This window comes from Scyliorhinus canicula, chromosome 5 (genome assembly GCF_902713615.1).
Source record: "Scyliorhinus canicula chromosome 5, sScyCan1.1, whole genome shotgun sequence".
Taxonomy (NCBI): Eukaryota; Metazoa; Chordata; class Chondrichthyes; order Carcharhiniformes; family Scyliorhinidae; genus Scyliorhinus; species Scyliorhinus canicula.
Window position 1 is genome coordinate 191785820 of NC_052150.1, and position 19170 is coordinate 191804989.

Genomic DNA, 19170 nt, shown 5'->3' on the forward strand with positions numbered 1-19170 from the left:
GGAAATTCCGGTCCCACACCGGCGCAAGGGTTTCCCGGCAACGAGGGGTGCTGTCAAGAGAAATTCCGTTTACAATGGCGGAACCGGTAGATCCTGCTCACGGGCCGCCTACGCCTGCGGCAGGGTGGTTAGTAAATATGTTGTCGGAACACCACACTGCTATTAGGTGGGGAGTTCCAGAATTTTGACTTAGCAGCAGTGAACGGCAAGTATTTCAAGTGGTGATGTTCCCATGCCTCTGCTGTTCTTGACCATCTCAGTTGCAGTGGTAGATGGGGGCAAGCTTTGAGGAGTCGGAGGTGAGTTACTCGCTGTTTTGGTATGCTCTTGACATAGCATAAGCTGCTTCCTTGATGTGCACTCTGACAAAGGCAGGTTCAGACTTGAAGATAGCTTTAACACATTTATTAAACTGTTAACAATTCTCCTACTTGGATTCGACTCTCCTGTTAATCCTGCTATAATTACTCAGACTGACGGACCAGTCTGCTACAATCCACGTGGTGGGTGTGATGTGTTTCAATCAACCCTGTGTACTCTGGGCGTGATTCTCCGCTCCCCACGCTGGGTGGGAGAATCGCGGGATTGCCGGGTGACTAACGACATGCCCCCTGGCGCCCCCTGCGATTCTCCCACCCCCCGCTCAGAAGCGAGCCAGAAAGTCAAGGAAAGGCTGCCACCGCCTATGTTGTCGGAACACCACACTGCTATTAGGTGGGGAGTTCCAGAATTTTGACTTAGCAGCAGTGAACGGCAAGTATTTCAAGTGGTGATGTTCCCATGCCTCTGCTGTTCTTGACCATCTCAGTTGCAGTGGTAGATGGGGGCAAGCTTTGAGGAGTCGGAGGTGAGTTACTCGCTGTTTTGGTATGCTCTTGACATAGCATAAGCTGCTTCCTTGATGTGCACTCTGACAAAGGCAGGTTCAGACTTGAAGATAGCTTTAACACATTTATTAAACTGTTAACAATTCTCCTACTTGGATTCGACTCTCCTGTTAATCCTGCTATAATTACTCAGACTGACGGACCAGTCTGCTACAATCCACGTGGTGGGTGTGATGTGTTTCAATCAACCCTGTGTACTCTGGGCGTGATTCTCCGCTCCCCACGCTGGGTGGGAGAATCGCGGGATTGCCGGGTGACTAACGACATGCCCCCTGGCGCCCCCTGCGATTCTCCCACCCCCCGCTCAGAAGCGAGCCAGAAAGTCAAGGAAAGGCTGCCACCGCCTAAAAAAACCCTGTACCGATCCTCTCGGGGCGAATTTGACCTTCTCCAGCTTAATAAAACCCGCCATGTCATTGATCCAGGTCTCCGCGCTTGGGGGTCTCGCATCCTTGCACTGTCGCAAGATCCTCCGCCGGGCTACTAGGGACGCAAAGGCCAAAACACCGGCCTCTCTCGCCTCCTGCACTCCCGGCTCCACCGCAACCCCAAAAATCGCGAGTCCCCAGCCTGGCTTGACCCTGGATCCTACCACCCTCGACACCGTCCTCGCCACCCCCTTCCAGAACTCCTCCAGTGCCGGGCATGCCCAGAACATATGGGCATGGTTCGCTGGACTCCCCGAACACCTGACACACCTGTCTTCGCCCCCAAAGAACCTACTCATCCTAGACCCGGACATGTGGGCCCGGTGCAGCACCTTGAATTGGATGAGGCTAAGCCGCGCACATGAGGAGTAAGAGTTAACCCTCTCCAGGGCATCCGCCCATGTCCCATCCTCGATCTGTTCCCCCAGTTCCCCCTCCCACTTAGCCTTTAGCTCCTCTACTGACGCCTCCTCCATCTCCTGCATTACCATGTAGATATCAGATATCTTCCCATCCCCGACCCAGACCCCCGAAAGCACCCTGTCACTCACCCCCCTCGCGGGAAGCAAAGTGAATCCCTCCACCTGCCGCCTAGCAAACGCCTTTACCTTCAGGTACCTGAACATGTTCCCCGAGGGGAGCTCAAATTTCTCCTCCAACTCTCCCAGGCTCGCAAACCTCCCGTCAATGAACAGGTCCCTCAGCTTTCTGATGCCCGCTCTGTGCCAACCCTGGAACTCCCCATCAATGTTCCTCGGGACGACCCGATGGTTCCCCCTTAGCGGAGCCTCCATCGAGCCCCCCACTTCCCCCCTATGTCGCCTCCACTGCCCCTAAATCTTGAGGGTAGCCGCCACCACCGGACCCGTGGTATACCTCGTAGGAGGGAGCGGCAACGGCGCCGTTACCAGGGCCCCCAGGCTTGTGCCTTCACAGGACGCCATCTCCAAACTTTTCCATGCTGCCCCCTCCCCCTCCATCACCCACTTGTGCACCATCGACACATCGGCCGCCCAATAATACCCCGAGAGATTGGGTAACGCCAGCCCCCCCATCTCTACCCCGCTCCAAGAAGACCCTCTTCACCCTCGGGGTCCCATACGCCCAAACAAAGCTCATGATGCTGCTAGTCACCCTCCTGAAAAAGGCCCTAGGGATAAAGATGGGCAAACACTGAAAAAGGAACAAGAACCTCGGGAGCACCATCATTTTGACAGACTGCACTCTACCCGCCAGCGATAGCGGCACCATGTCCCACCTTTTAAATTCCTCCTCCATCTGCTCCACAAGCCTGGTAAAATTAAGCTTGTGGAGAGTCCCCCAACTCCTGGCCACCTGCACCCCCAGGTACCTAAAACTCTTCACTGCCCTCTTAAACGGGAGCCTCCCAATTCCCTCCTCCTGATCACCCGGGTGCACTACAAATACTTCGCTCTTGCCCAGATTCAGCTTATAGCCCGAGAAGCCCCCAGACTCAGCCAACAGCTCCATTACCCCCGGCATTCCCCCCTCTGGGTCCGCCACATACAGCAGCAGGTCGTCCGCATACAGCGATACCCGATGTTCCTCCCCACCCCGCACCAGACACCTCCACCTCCCCGACTCCCTCAACGCCATAGCCAGAGGTTCAATTGCCAGGGCAAAAAGCAAGGGGGACAGGGGGCACCCCTGCCTGGTCCGACGGTAGAGCCTGAAGTACTCTGATCTCCTTCCATTAGTAACTACACTCGCCATCGGGGCCTCATAAAGCAACCTCACCCATTTGATGAACCCCTCCCCAAATCCAAACCGCTCCAGCACCTCCCACAGGTACCCACACTCAACTCTATCAAACGCCTTCTCTGCATCTAACGCCACCACTATCTCCGCCTCCCCCTCCACCGCCAGCATCATAATAACATTTAACAACCTCCGCACATTCGTGTTGAGCTGTCTTCCCTTGACAAATCCTGTCTGATCCTCGTGTATCACCCCTGGCATACAGTCCCCTACCCTGGTGGCCAGGATCTTCGCCAGCAACTTAGCATCCACATTGAGGAGCGAGATTGGCCTGTATGATCCACAGTGCAGGAGGTCCTTATCCCGCTTCAGGATCAAAGAAATCAGCGCCCGTGACATCGTCGGGGGCAAAGCCCCCCCCCCCCCCCCCCCCCCCCCCCCCTCCCATGCCTCATTGAAGGCTCACACCAACAAGGGGCCCACCAGGTCCGCATACTTTTTGTAGAATTCCACCGGGAACCCATCTGGCCCCGGCGCCTTTCCTGACTGCATTTGACCAATCCCCCTGACTAGCTCCTCCAACTCTATCGGCGCCCCCAGCCCCTCCACCAGCTCCTCCTGCACCTTTGGGAAACGTAGCCTGTTCATGAAGCTCTCCATCCCCCCTCCCACTGGTGGCTCCGACCGGTACAGTTCCTCGTAAAAGTCCCTAAAGACCCCGTTCACCTCTGCCCCCTTCCGCACCCCATTCCCACCCTTATCCATCACTCCACCAATTTCCCTAGCCGCATCTCGCCTGCGGAGCTGATGCGCCAGCATCCTGCTCGCCTTCTCCCCATACTCATAAACTGCGCCCTGCGCCTTCCTCCACTGTGTCTCCGCCTTTCTGGTGGTCAACAAGTCGAACTTGGCCTGCAAGCTACGCCGTTCCCCCAACAATCCCTCCTCCGGGGCTTCCGCGTACCTCCTATCCACATCTAGGAGCTCCCCCACCAGTCTCTCCCTCTCCCTCCTCTCCCTATGGGCCCGGATGGAAATCAGCTCCCCCCCGGATCATTGTCTTCAGAGCCTCCCAAACCATCCCCACCCGGACCTCCCCCGTATCGTTGGTCTCAAGATACCCCTCAATACTTCCCCGGACCCTCCTACACACCTCATCAGCCAGCAACCCCACGTCCAGACGCCACAGCGGGCGCTGGTCCCGCACCTCCCCCATCTCCAGATCGACCCAGTGCGGAGCATGGTCTGAAATTGCTATGGCCGAATACTTGGCATCCTCCACCCTCGGGATCAATCCCCTGCTCAGGACGAAAAAATCTATTCGGGAGTAAACCCTATGCACATGGGAGAAAAAGGAGTACTCCTGCGCCCTCGGCCTCCCAAACCTCCAGGGATCCACCCCTCCCATCTGGGCCATAAACCCCCTCACCACCTTGGCCGACGCCGGCCTCCTACCCGTCCTTGAACTGGACCGGTCTAGTGGGGGATCCAGCACCGTGTTAAAGTCTCCTCCCATGATCAGGCCCCCTGCCTCCAGGTCCGGAATGCGGCCCAACATACGCCTCATAAAGCCAGCATCATCCCAATTCGGGGTATACACGTTTACCAGCACCACCTTCTCTCCCTGCAGCCTACCCTTCACCATAACAAATCTGCCCTCCTTGTCCGCCACCACCTCAGACGCCTCAAATGCCATCCTCTTCCCCACCAGAATCGCCACCCCCCGGTTCTTCGCATCTAATCCTGAGTGGAAAACCTGCCCCACCCACCCCTTCCTCAGACGAACCTGGTCCGCCACCTTCAAGTGGGTCTCCTGGTGCATAGCCATGTCCGCCTTCAGCCCCTTCAAATGAGAAAATACCCGAGCCCGCTTAACCGGCCCATTCAGCCCCCTCACCTTCCAGGTGATCAGCCGGATCAGAGGGCACCCCGCCCCCCTCCCCGCCGACTAGCCATAGCTCATCGACTGCTCGCCCCAGGCCAGCACTCCCCGCCCGACCCGTTCCCCATGACGATACCGCCTCTCCTCTACCCCCCGGCCCACACCAGCTCCTTCCTGGCCATTCCAGCAGCAACCCGATATTCCCTCCCCCCCAGCTGCGACGCACCCTCCATGGTACTTCTGTGAGTCAGCTGACTTCTGCTGACCCCTGCAACTCCCGCCAAAACCCGGCCCCTCCCGACATGGGGTCAACCCCCCTCCTGCCACTCCTCCTTGGTACCGCTTCAGCGCGGGAAAAAACCAGTAGAGGCCACGCCCCCACTGCCAGCTCCACCCCTCCTGCCCCTCAGCGCGGGAAACCAGAGGAAAGCCCGCGCTTTCGCACTGCCCCACCCCACCTTTCTGACGCAGCTCCCAAATTCCAGCTCCACCCCATCCCCCAGCCCCGTACAGAAGAAAAAACAAACCCCCAATATTCCCCACATAACACAAAACCATACCCAACAGAACCCCCCGGAAACAGAGCAAGAACCAGCATAAAAAACACATGTCAAAATTACAAAAACAGCAACAGCAAAAACAGCAACAACCGTAGTACACAAGACCCCGCAGCCCCCAGACCCTAGTTCGAGTCCAGCTTCTCCGCCTGCACAAAGGCCCACGCCTCCTCCGGGGACTCAAAGTAGTAATGCCGGTCCTTACATGTTACCCACAGACGCGCAGGCTGCAGCAATCCAAATTTAACCTGCTTGTTATGCAGCACCGCCTTCGTCCGGTTAAACCCGGCCCGCCACTTAGCCACCTCCGCACTCCAGTCCTGGTAGATTCGCACTACCGAGTTCTCCCACTTGCTGCTCCTCTCCTTCTTGGCCCAGCGCAGCACACACTCCCGGTCACTGAACTGATGGAACCGCACCAGCACTGCCCACGGGGGTTCATTCGTCTTGGGCCTCCTGGCCAGCACTCTGTGGGCTCCCTCAAGCTCCAGGGGCAAATGGAAGGACCCCGCCCCCATCAACGAATTCAGCATCGTGGCCACATAGGACGGAAGATCCGACCCCTGCAGCCCCTCCGCCAGGCCCAGGATCCTCAGATTCTTTCGCCTCGTGCTCCTCCAAGCGGTCTTACCACTTTTTGTGAAGTGCCTCGTGCATCTCCACCTTCCCCACGAGGACCACGGCCTCCTCCTCCCGATCAGCGGCCTGTTGCTGCAACTCCTGAATGGCCGCCCCGTGGGCTGTCTGGGTCTCAAGCAGCTTGCTGGTAGTCGCATTCAGGGAGTCCAGCAACTCAGCCTTCATCTCTGCAAAACAGCGCAGAAGAGCAGCTTGCTGCTCCTGCGCCCACTTCCACTAATCCTTGGGTGCTCCACCGGCTGCCATTTTGTCCTCCTTCCCCCGCTTTTTCTGGGGAGCTGCTGCAGCCTTTTTCTTTGCCCCACTCTGGGTGCGCACCATAAATTTCGGGGAATGTTCCTCCAAACACCTTCCCCCACCGGGAATCGTCGAAACAGCGCCGTTTGGGGCCCGAAAACAGGCCCGAAAGTCCTTTGATAGTGGGAGCTGCCGAACGTGCGGCTTAGCTCCGCATCACCGCAACCGGAAGTTCCTGTCGCGTCATTCTCGGCGCACGATCTAAGCGAATGGGAACAGAGTCCTGTAATGAACACGTTTAGCTGGGTGTTTGCCGGCACTCACCATGCCGAGAAACACCATGCTATCTACTGGGATTCTGGTTATATTCAACGCCTCAGCGGGGAACTCCCCGTCAAGGCTGCACTTAGTCCCGTCTCCTGTACTGAGGAGCTCTGCTCGTCAGAACTCCTCCATGCAGGAGATCTCTCGACCCACCCCCTCCAGAAGCCCCAACAAGATGGTCCATAACACCTCGCCCCTGTGCTGGCTAACCGTGAGCTCAATCTCTGGCATGGGAAAAATGCCAGCCTGGCACCCTGGCAGTGGGCACCTTGCTGGTACCTAGGTAGCAATTCCAGGATGCCATGATGGCATTGTCAGTGTGGCCAAGTGGCAATAGCAGTGCCAGGCTGCCACCTTATCCAGAGGGCAAGCACATGGGGGCCTCCTATCCCCTAGGAGACCCCAATAAGTGCTGTTGCATCTAGTCCCCATTTGTGGGGACCAACACTGACCGGTGCTTGTCCAAGATCTCCGAGGTGAGGAGGTTAGATCTCATAGCTCAGGTAGATCATGGGAGAGCATATTGGAGTGAGACTAGCTGTCTCTCTCTGATATGTAGGTTTGCGAAATAGTGATCACGCCCACAATGGGCCAGATTCAGATCACGACGTCTTGCGAGATCGCATTAGATCTCGCGAGGCGTGGTTTTCCGGGTCGATCCCGGAAGAGGGATCCCGACAGTGTGTACAAAATATTTTTAGACGAGTATGTGGATAAACCAACTAGAGAACACGCTGTATTGGATTTGGTATTATGTAGTAAGAAGGGGTTAATTCATAATCTTGTGTGGGGTTCTTTGTGGAATAATGACCATTACATATTCTTCATTGGGATCGGAAGTGAAGAAGTTTGATCTGAAACAAGAGTTCTAAATCTAAACAAAAGGAAATTATTAATGAATGAGGCATGAATTGGCCAAGACAGATTGGGGAATTTTATTAAAAGGCATGACAGTGGATAGGCAATGTCTAATATTACAGGGCAGAAGGAGGCCATTAGGCCTATCGAGTCTGCACCGGCTCTTTGAAAGAGCACCCTACCCAAGCCCACACCGTCACCCTATCCCCATAACCCAGTAACCCTACCCAACACTAAGGGCAATTTTGGCAGACAAAAGGAAGATGTTCAAAACCCAAAGAACATCGCTGTGAAGAAGGGGGCGAGTAAAGGTTCGCCGTCGAGTAGAAGGGTCAGCTCGGCAACTGGACGGACTGGGTCGCTGGGTGGGACCCCACTGTTCGCGGCAGAAAAGATGACCGAGGTGATGGCTTTGGAGATTGAAAAACAGTTCACAACGCGCATGGAGGTGATGAGGAAGGAGATGATGGTGGCATTGAAGGTGCCGGGGGAGGAGGCAATTGCCCCGATGAAGGCGGCGGTGTTGAGGTCATCGGCCTAGGTGCGGGAGCAGGATGAGAAACTGAACGGGATGGAGGAGACCTTGTCGCAACACAGTGATCAGCTTACCTTGGTGGGGGAGGAGCTTCAGAGGGTGGTGGAGGCCAACAAGGTTTTGCAAGCTAAAGTGGAAGACCTGGAAAACGGAGCTAAACGGCAAAATCTGAGGATCGTGGGCCTTCCTGATGGGGCCTGATGGAGCTGTTGGGGGAGACGGAAGATCCCTCCCGGCACGGACTGGATCGGGCTCATAGGGCATGGAGGCCTAAACCAAAGGCGAATAAGCTGCCGAGAGCTGTGATTATTTGTTTCCGTAGGTGCCGTGTGAAGGAGAAGGTCCATGGTTGGCCAAAGCAGAAGCAGGTGGTGCAGTAGGCTGGAGCATGCTTACGTATATACCAGGACTTTACTGTGGAGTTGGCGAGGAGGCGGGTGGCCTTCGGCTGAGTGAAGACGGCACTGTATAACAGCAGTGTGCGGTTCGGCGTAGTGTACCCAGCTAAGTTGTACCCAGCTAAGTTGAGGGTGACCTACAACTCCAGAGACTTATTTCGAGATGGTGGAAGCAGCAGAAGCGCTTATGAAGGCAGAAGGACTGAGGCAGAAGTGAGAAATGGGACTGAGGATTGATCTTGGACTGAAAGTAGGGGGAGTGGAAGATTGTATGTAGCTCCATTTTAAAAAAATCTCATGTCAGTGTATGTGCTAAATGAGTTGAAGTTGCCTATGTGGGCAAGGAAGGAGTGAGATTTTCTTTTGCAATTATAGCTCTTTGGGGTTTTTGTGATTACACTGGGGTTGTGTGTTGAAGGGGATTTATTTGTTTTCCTGGGACCAGGCGGGAGAAGTGGGTTGGAGGGGAGTGGGGCCTGGGCAGGGGCCTCCACACTGGGTAGCTCAAGCTGGCCAGTGAACGGGAATGTGGTAGGGCTGCGGTCTTCGGAGCCTGGTAAAACAGGTTTCGATGGGCATAGGAAGTGTGAAAAGTGGGGGAAGGGGACACATACTGGGTGAAGTGTTTTCGAGAGGAAGTGGATGGGGGATTCTGGGAGGGGGTGGGAGGGGTTCGATGGTAACAATTGGATGGGACGGGCTAAGCTCAGTGGACAGGCCAAAGAGTTATGATGATGGTGGATAGGAGGGGCGGTGTGTGTGTGTGTGTGTGTGTGTGTGTGTGTGTGAAGGACCCCCGGTTAATACAGTTACGTGGAATGTGAGGGGTTTGTTGGAGGGAGGGTTTCGGTGTCATCTCGGGGGTAGTGCTCATGAACTTGGAACCAGGGCCCCATGAAGCCATTTTCAGGGGATCGGACCGGCTCGGGCGGCAGGCGGGTGAGGGGGCAGATGTTTTGTCCGGAGGTGGGTCCTCTTGGGCTGGAGGTCAGCTTCTCTACCCTGTGCCTTGGCTTGGCGGGGGGGACCTAATTATTTTTCTTTGACTCTCGGGAAGGTGAGATCTCAGCTGAAGGGGATGAAGGAAGGGTTTCACAATTCACGGGGACTGTTTATTATGCACTTCTGAGAACTGGTTGACATTGATCATTAGCGGGTTCGGGGGAAGGGGGGTGGTCGGCGATATTGTTGTGTTTTGTTACACTGTTTACTGATTGATTATTAATTTGTTTTTGACCTGGAATGTATGGGTGGATGTTTGGGTCAGTATATTGAGCGGGGTGCGGTTTGTGTGTGGGGAATTGTTATTGTATTTGTTTTTGTTTCTTTTTTCTTTGGTTGTTTAATGATGTAAATCTTGAAAATGAGGAGAATAAAAAGATTTTATGAAAAAAGTTCCAAAAAAAAGGGCTGGCCCTTTAATTTGTTGATTTGATCTTTTGTTACTTTGCACCCGTTACTTGTTAATTTGTTTTAAATCAAAATACAATTCAGAGGAAACACTCTGGCCTGACTGCCTTCCCCCTCTCTGCGGTTATTGAAGTGGCCAGATGGCATAGAAACATAGAACAGTGGAGCAGGAGTAGGCCAATCTCCCTCCGAGCCTGCTCCGCTGTTCAACATGATCATGGCTGATCCTCTTTCTCAACACCATACTCCAGCGCTCTGCCCATACCCTGTGACCCTTTTAGTGTCTAGAAATCTATCTATTTCCTCTTAAATATGTTCAGTAAATTGGCTCCGCAGTCTTCTGTGGCAAAGAATCCAAAGGTTCATCAGCCTTTGAGTAAAGACATTTCTCCTCATCTCGGTCCTAAATGGCCTGTCCTGTTTCCGGAGACTGTGTCCCCTTATTCTAGACCCTCCAATCAGTGGAAACAGCTTCCCTGCATCCAACCATTTTTGAGTAAACCAAATGAACAAAATTAAATAAACTGAGGGACAAATGAAAAGGGGAAGCCCCATAAAGGGATACTGCCTTAAACAAAAACAAATTTCAAATGAAACTTTAAAAAAATTAATTTAAGGGTACCCAATTAATTCTTTTTCCCAATTAAGGGGCAATATTAGCGTGGCCAATCCATCTAACCTGCGCATCTTTGGGTTGTGGGGGTGAAACCCACGCAGACACGGGGTGAATGTGCAAACTCCACTCGGACAGTGACCCAGAGCTGAGATTTGAACCTGGGTCCTCAGCGCTGCAATCCCAGTGCTAACCACTGCATCACATGCCGCCCCTATTTCAAATGAAACTTGAGATGCAATTCAATAAATGCGTTGATCCCGGCGTGGACCTTATTGCACAAGGCCAATAGCGGGAAAGGCCAAAATCGAGATTCACACTGGGCATGAACCAGTTTGCAGTTCAACCTGCCCAGTCCCGATGACGAGTTCTGGATCTCACTCCAAAATGGCGAGCATATCATTAACTCCCATTGGCATTCATTTGAATCTCATTAGTGAGATTTAAGTTGAATGCAGCGGACTCCCGGAAATTCCCCGATTTGCCAGCGAGATCACGCAGACATTGTTTAATACTCCTTTTTACAAACATGAAGCTGGCGCAATGGCTGCTGAGGGGAAGTGAGGCGAGTAATCATTTCCAATGCTTAAACCGTTTATTTTGTAGTGATATATTGCACTCCCCCATCATTGAGGAGGGGATATTTGTGGAGCTGCCTCCTCCAGTGAGTTGTTTTAGCTGTCCACCACCATTCACAGCTGGATGTGGAAGGAATACAGAGCTTCGATTTGGTCCATGAGTATGGGATCGCTTAACTCTGACTATAGGGTGCTCGCTTCGGCGCACATATACTAAAATTGGAACGATACAGAGAAGATTAGCATGGCCCCTGCACAAGGATGACACGCAAATTTGTGAAGCGTTCCATATTTTACACTTTCCAAACATTTCACCTTGTCAAAAAAAGACTCTGTCTATGGCATGCGGTCTCTCCTGTTTGTTATGCAAGTAGTCCTATGGTGTAACTTTATCAAGTTGACCCCTGACTTTTAGGTATGCCTGGTGCTGCTCCTGGCATGCCATTCTGCACTTTTAATTGAACCAGGATTGATTTACTGGCTTGCTAGTAATCACAGGGTAAAGAAAATGTTGCACCATGAGTTTGCAGATTGTGGTCGAATAGAACTCATCTGCTTCTGGTGGCCAACAGCACCTCCTGAATGTCCTGTTTTGAGCTATTGGATCAGTTTGAAATCTATTGCACCTAACACAATGGTAGTGCCACACAACATGATAGAGAATATCTAATTGTGAAGGTGGAGCTTCGTCTACACTTTGCGGTGGGTACTCCTATCAATGTTGTCATGGACAGATGCATCTTTGACAGGTAGATTGGTGAGGATTAAGTAAAGTAGCTTTTTCTGACTTCTTGATTACCTTGCCTTCTGCTGCAGACCCAAGTGGCAAGTCAAAATCACAGACAAGTTCTTGTATGGTGCTGCATACCAGGTGTGGAAAGCCTGCTCAACAGAGCTCAATGTCACTGAGTAGCCACGTGGTTCACATGGACGATTCCTGTATGCATGTCAGCTGAGCACCAGAACCACACCATAAGGTGGCCCAAACTTCGATATAAGAGCATTGTTAAAGGTAATCTCAGAGCCTGTAAATTGGGACAAACCTGGACAGATCCAAATGGAGGAGCCTCTGTCTATTATGGTCAGGGACCAGATCCCAATTTATATTAGGAAACCAGACGAGACCCCCCAAAAAGTTTCAATTTGTAAAACTGTAAGAAAAGGATACTTCTCCCAGGAGTGATTCCACTGACAAATATGAATCTTTTATATTAAAACAAATTTTATTATTAACACAGCATCAACCATATTAACATCACAGAAAAATAGCTCTACAATGAACAGTTAAACAATTCTTAAAATAAAAGGAAACAGTTTTCACTTATACCGTCTCTATCTCCAATTAAACAAAGCCCTTTACAGGTCAAACACAGGGATACTTGTATTACTGTGTAGCAACTTCCTTTCAGAAAAGTAGAGAGGGACTCTTTGAGATACATCCTGGAAGTTCTGCTGTCCTTGTCAGACAAAAAAAAATCTTACAGCCGAAACCGCTTGCTTCAGACCTGGCTCCTCCCATTAATTACGTCACTGCTATCCCACGCCGATCCCATCACCTGCTTACCTAAGTTTAAACATAGGGCCGGATTCTCCAAACTCCACACGGACAGTGACCCAGAGCCGGGATCAAACCTGGGACCTCGGCGCCATGAGGTAGCAGTGCTATCCATTGCGCCACCGTGCTGCCCTGAACCATCCCAATAGTAGCATGTAATGCAGAGGTTGTTGAAAAGGAGGAACTTCAAACAATCGCCGTCACTAGGGAAAAAACATTGAGCAAACTATTGGGATTAAAGACAGACTGGTCCCCAGTGCTTGATGGCCTACATCCTTGAGTCTTAAAGGAAGTGGCTGCAGAGATGGTAGAGGCATTGGTTATAATATTCCAAAATTTGGGCGGCACGGTGGCTCAGTGGTTAGCACTGCAGCCTTATGGTGCTGAGGACTCGGGTTCGAATCCCGGCCCTGAGTCACTGTCCGTGTGGAGTTTGCACATTCTCCCCGTGTCTGCGTGGGTTTCATCCCCACAACCCAAAGGTGTGCCGGGTAGGTGGATTGGCCACACTAAATTGCTCCTTAATTGGAAAAAATTAATTGGGTCTAAATTTATAAACGAAACAATATTCCAAAATTCTATGGATTCTGAAAAGGTTCCAGTGAATTGGGTTCCAGAAAATTGGGTTCCAGAAAATCTAGTGTATCTCGACTTCCAGAAGGCATTTGATAAAGTGCTGCACACAAATTAAGATCCCATGGGGTTGGGGGTAATATATTAGCTTGGATAGAGGAATGGCTAACTTACAGAATGTGGAGATGCCGGCGTTGGACTGGGGTGAGCACAGTAAGAAGTCTTACAACACCAGGTTAAAGTCCAACAGGTTTGTTACAAACACTAGCTTTCGGAGCACTGCTCCTTCCTCAGGTGAATGAAGAGGTATGTTCCAGAAACATTTATATATAGACAAAGTCAAAGATGCCAGACAATGCTTTGAATGCAAGCATTTGCAGATAATTGAATCTTTACAGATCCAGAGATAGGGGTAACCCCAGGTTAAAGAGGTGTGAATTGTCTCAAGCCAGGACAGTTGGTAGGATTTCGCAAGCCCAGGCCAGATGGTGGGGGATGAATGTAATGCAACATGAATCCCAGGTCCCGTTTGAGGCCGCATTCATGTGTGCGGAACTTGGCTATACGTTTCTGCTCAGTGATTCTGCGTTGTCGCGCATCCTGAAGGCCGCCTTGGAGAACGCTTACCCAGAGATCAGAGGCTGAATGCCCTTGGCTGCTGAAGTGTTCCCCGACTGGAAGGGAACATTCCTGCCTGGTGATTGTCGAGCAATGTCCGTTCATTCGTTGTCACAGCGTCTGTATGATCTCGCCAATGTACCACGCTTCAGGACATCCTTTCCTGCAGCGTATGAGGTAGACAACGTTGGCTGAGTCGCACGAGTATGTAACACGTACCTGGAGGGTGTTGTTCTCACGTGTAATGGTGGTGCCCGTGTCGATGATCTGGCATGTCTTGCAGAGATTGCCATGGTAGGGTTGTGTGGTGTTGTGGTCGCTGTTCTGAAGGCTGGGTAGTTTGCTGCAAACAATGGTTTGTTTGAGGTTGCACGGTTGTTTGAAGGCAAATAGTGGGGGTGTGGGGATGACCTTGGCTAGATGTTCATCTTCATCGATGATGTGTTGAAGGCTGCGAAGAAGATGTCGTAGTTTCTCCGTTCCGGGAAAGTACTGGACAACGAAGGGTACTCAGTCGCTCGTGTCCCGTGTTTGTCTTCCGAGGAGGTCGGTGCCGGTTTTTGCTGTGGCGCGTTGGAACTGTCGATCGATGAGTCCAGTGCCATATCCCGTTTGTACAAGGGCATCTTTCAGCGTCTGTAGATGTCTGTTACGCTCCTCCTCGTCTGAGCAGATCCTGTGTATACGGAGGGCTTGTCCATAGGGGATGGCTTCTTTAATGTGTTTAGGGTGGAAGTGGAGAAGTGGAGCATCGTGAGGCTATCCGTGGGCTTGCGGTAAAGCAAAGTGCTGAGGTGACCGTCCTTGATGGAGATGAATGTGTCCAAGAATGCAACTGATTTTGGAGAGTAGTCCATGGTGAGTCTGATGGTGGGACGGAACTTATTGATGTCATAGTGTAGTCGTTTCTGTGATTCTTCGCCGTGGGTCCAAAGGAAAAAAATGTCATCGATGTATCTGGTGTATAACGTCGGTTGAAGGTCCTGTGCGGTGAGGAGGTCTTGTTCTTGTGCATGAAGATGTCGGCATATTGAGGTGCGAATTTGGTCCCCATGGCTGTTCCGTGCGTCTGGATGAAGAACTTGTTGTCGAAGGTGAAGACGTTGTGATCCAGAATGAAGCGGATGTGTTGCAGAATTACGTCTGGAGATTGCCAGTTGTCGGTGTTGAGCACTGAGGTTGTTGCAGCAATGCCGTCGTCATGGGGGATACTGGTGTAGAGTGCCGAGACGTCCATTGTGACGAGGATTGTTCCTGGTTCAACTGGTCCATGAGTGCTGAGTTTCTGTAGGAAGTCTGTCGTGTCGCGACAGAAGCTGGGCGTACCTTGTACGATGGGTTTCAAGATGCCCTCGATGTAGCCAGAGAGGTTCTCACACAGGGTCCCATTGCCTTAAATGATAGGATGGCCTGGTGTGTTGGCCTTGTGTATTTTCAGGAGGCAGTAGAGATCTCCAATGCGGGGAGTACATGGGATGAGAGCACGTAGGGTGCTCTGAAGGTCTGGACCCAAGGACTTGATCAGTCTGTTGAGTTGGCGGATGTGTTCTTTGGGCGGATCTGCGGGTAACTGTCTGTAGTGTTCCTGGTTGTTGAGTTGTCGGTATACTTCTTTGCAGTAGTCCGTCAGTATGACGGTGGCCCCTCCTTTGTCTGCTGGTTTGATGACGATGTTGCGGTTGGTCTTGAGAGTGCGGATGGCGTTGCGTTGTGCTTGGGTGACATTTGGGGCTGTCTTGTGAATGCGACTGATGAATCTGGCATTGACACGACGCCTGACGGCTTGAGCATACATGTCGAGTCTAGGGCATGGCCTTCCGGAAGGGTCCAATTCGACTCTTTCCTCTTTGGTTGCCGCACCACAGATCTCTCGGTCTGCTGTTCCGGTTCATTGGTAGTCTTGGGTTCGCTGTCCACCTCTAGGGGTCTGTGGAAGAATTCCTGGAGCCTCATTCGCCTGATGAATTCCTCCGTGTCTGCCGTGAGACTGATGGGATCCATTTTGGTGGTGGTGCAGAAATTGAGCCCTCTGCTGAGGACTTCGATTTTGTCTGGTTGAAGGGTGTAGTCCAACAAGTTGACAATAGATTTCCCTGTATTGTTTTCTACTGTGGTACCGGAGGAGGCTTGGTTGCTTTTGGTGGTGATGCCGAGTTTCTCAAGCTTCGTGTTCTTGGTGTGCAGATAGGTGGCATAGTATCGTTGTCTTATCTGTTTGGCGGTGTTCTGCAGCTAGTCTGCTGCATCCTTTGCGCAAGTTGAGAATATGGCCTCTACCTTGGTTTCCAGATTGCGTCGTCTGCTGTAGAGCTGGCGTATGAGGTGTTTGAGGAGTGTGAGAGAGGTGCGACAGCAGAGTCTCTCAGCGTAGTCTGTGTTGTAGGTCGACTTGAGGGGGTTTGTGATCTGTAGCTCTTTCGGGATCTTGTCTGCTTTCTTGCATCTTTGTAGAAACTTAATGTCAGTGTCTATATGTGCTATCTTCCTGGAGATCCTCGCCACATTAAGCCGGCAGTTTGCGGTGTCGATGGTAGCCACGATGTGGAGATGCCGGCGTTGGACTGGGGTGAGCACAGTAAGAAGTCTTACAACGCCAGGTTAAAGTCCAATAGGTTTGTTACAAACACAAGCTTTCGGAGCACTGCTCCTTCCTCAGGTGAATGAAGAGGTATGTTCCAGAAACATATATATAGACAAATTCAAAGATGCCAGACAATGCTTACAATGCGAGCATTTGCTGGTAATCAAGTCTTTACAGATCCAGAGATAGGAGTAAACCCAAGGTTAAAGAGGTGTGAATTGTCTCAAGCCAGGACAGTTGGTAGGATTTTGCAAGCCCAGGCCAAATGGTGGGGGATGAATGTAATGCGACATGAATCCCAGGTCCCGGTTGAGGCCGCACTCATGGTACCTAACTTACAGAAAGTAGAGCGTGGCGCTAAATAGAGAGATGAAGGCAGGGTGGCACAGGGCCAGCGGACCCGCGTTCAATTCTGGCCTTGGGTGATTGTCTTTGTGGAGTTAGCACAATATCCCTGTGTCTGTGTGGGTTTCCTCGCAGAGCTCTGGTTTCCTCCCACAGACCAAAGATGTGCATGTTAGGTGGATTGGCCACGCTAAATTGCCTCTTAATGTCTTAAAGATGGTTAAGTTAAGGGGTTATTGGGATAGGGCGGCGGAATGGGCATGGGTGGAGTGCTCTTTCAGAAGGTCGGTGCAGATCCAATGGGCCGCATGGCCTCCTTTCGTACTCGGGATTTTATGAAATGGGTGTTTTCCTGGTTGGCAAACTGTAATTAATAGTTGGTGTGCTACAGGATTAGGTCCTCGGGTCCTAACTTTCTGGGGCTGGTTTAGCACAGTGGGCTAAATATCTGGCTTGTGATGCAGAACAAGGCAGCAGCGCGGGTTCAATTCCCGTACTGGCCTCCCCGAACAGGCGGCGGAATGTGGCAACTAGGGGCTTTTCACAGTAACTTCATTGAAGCATTGTGATAATAAGTGATTATTATTATTAACTATTTATAATCTATATTAATGACTTGGATGCAGGGATAGAATGTACAATAGCTAAATTTGCAGATGATGTTAAAATAGGTGGGAAAGTAAGATGTAATGAGGAAATGAAAAATTTACAAATGGATATGGATAGGTTAGGTGAGTTAGGCAGATGGAATTTATCATTGATAACTGTGAGGTTATCCATTTTGGTCAAAAGAATAAAAAGGCAACTTATTGTCTGAATGGAGGGAAACTTCAAAAGAGGGATCTGGGTGTCCTTGAGAGTTTGGCTCAAGTTAGAATCAGAGCTTAATGGGAAATGGAATGAGAGTTTGGTCAAGTTAAAAATCAGAGCTTGATGGGAAATGGAATGTCAAGTTTGTATGCCAGCTTTGTGAAATGAATTGTTCTTGTGAGAAGGCGTTATCACGACCTTGACTGTCTGTGAGAATCTGTGGTGGGAACGAAACACAGCCGGGGGAAGAGTCACTCCTCAGGACTTTTGATAAAGAATTGCTATGCTATGAAACTAACTGTATTACTAATGATGGGAAGAAAATAATTACATAAAGGAGGGGCGTAATGGGCTAATTGTATGACTAATGATTGAAGGCTTGATGGATTTTGTAAGAATATATAGTCAACTGTAACTTAGAAAAATTTGCTTTTTCACTTGCTGTAACTCAGTTACACTTGTGCTACAGCCCCACGGTAAATAAACGGCTCTTTTAAGTTATCTGGTGTTTGACTGCTGATTACCTCTGGACTGCAAAGATTTAGTATTATCATTTGGTGGAGAATGCGGGCATCTCTAGTGCGTCGACAGAAGCAGACGGTGTAAGCAGCAGATCGCCTCCGGATGCATAGGGGAAAATAGGGCCCCCAATTGTGAGTATTTTTTCACTTTGCTTTTTCCCCTTCACTGTCCCGGTCGCGAGCCTGTCCTACTGCCTGCTGCTGGAGACGTCCCCACGAGATTCAGGTCAGTCTGGCGAACCCCAGAAACTTAAAAAAGCTACGGGTTTGAGTCCCTGAGGATCAATTCCTCTAAAAGCTACGGGTTTGAGTCCCTGAGGATCAATTCCTCTAAAAGCTACGGGTTTGAGTCCCTGAGGATCAATTCCTCTAAAAGCTACGGGTTTGAGTCCCTGAGGATCGGTGAGTTAGGCAGATGGAATTTATCATCGATAACTGTGAAGTTATCCATTTTGGTCAAAAGAATAAAAAGGCAACTTATTGTCTGAATGGAGGGAAACTTCAAAAGAGGGATCTGGGTGTCCTCGTGCATGAATTGCAGACAGTTAGTATGCAGGTGCAGCAGGTAATAAGCAAGGCAAATGGGATGTTGACATTAATTGCAAGTATAAAAGCAGGATAGAGCCATTGCAATTGCAATCGGTGAGACCGTGGGCTGGATTCTCCGCACCCCGATGCCAAAATCACGGCCAGTGCCAGTGCTGAGAATCCAGTCTCCCACATGGAATTGGGACTAATTCTCTGGGCCCCGAAAAACAGCGTACTCAGAGTACGCCGCACCGCTTGTCACCTACCTGCAGCCATTGCTTGAGGCGCGCCCCGCCATTCTCCACTCCTGACTGGCTGAAGACCCGACAGTGTGGATCTAACATTGTCCTGCTGGTCGGGATACTAGCGTGGTGGCTGCGGACTCAGTCCGCAGCCGCATGTTCGGGGTGGGGGGGCGATCGGAGGGCGGGGCGGGGGCCTTATACAGCACCGCGCTAATTTTGGAAGGGCGGTACGGGTCGGGCGCGCGGATGATCGGGGGCATTATTTGGAGCGTCCAGCTCCGTGGTCTGAGTCTGCCATGAAGCATGGCGCAGCCGCTGGAGGCCGGGAT

General features: G+C 51.3%; 1 protein-coding gene and 1 non-coding gene across 4 annotated transcripts in view; both read left to right on the forward strand.

Annotated features, from left to right (window-relative positions):
• LOC119966503 (cAMP-responsive element modulator-like) overlaps positions 1–19170 on the forward strand; it is a 191265-nt gene that overhangs the window by 32360 nt on the left and 139735 nt on the right. Inside the window, exon 1 of one of the 3 annotated variants that reach the window (XM_038798302.1) lies at positions 11914–12077. The exons of the other annotated variants lie outside the window; for them this stretch is intronic. The gene's annotated coding sequence lies outside the window, so the exon portion shown is untranslated. Of the gene's footprint in view, positions 1–11913; positions 12078–19170 lie in introns of those variants that run through there. 3 annotated transcript variants of the gene reach the window in all.
• On the forward strand, positions 11256–11361 carry LOC119966732. The gene has a single exon (XR_005460826.1). It is a non-coding gene; the product is annotated as a U6 spliceosomal RNA (small nuclear RNA).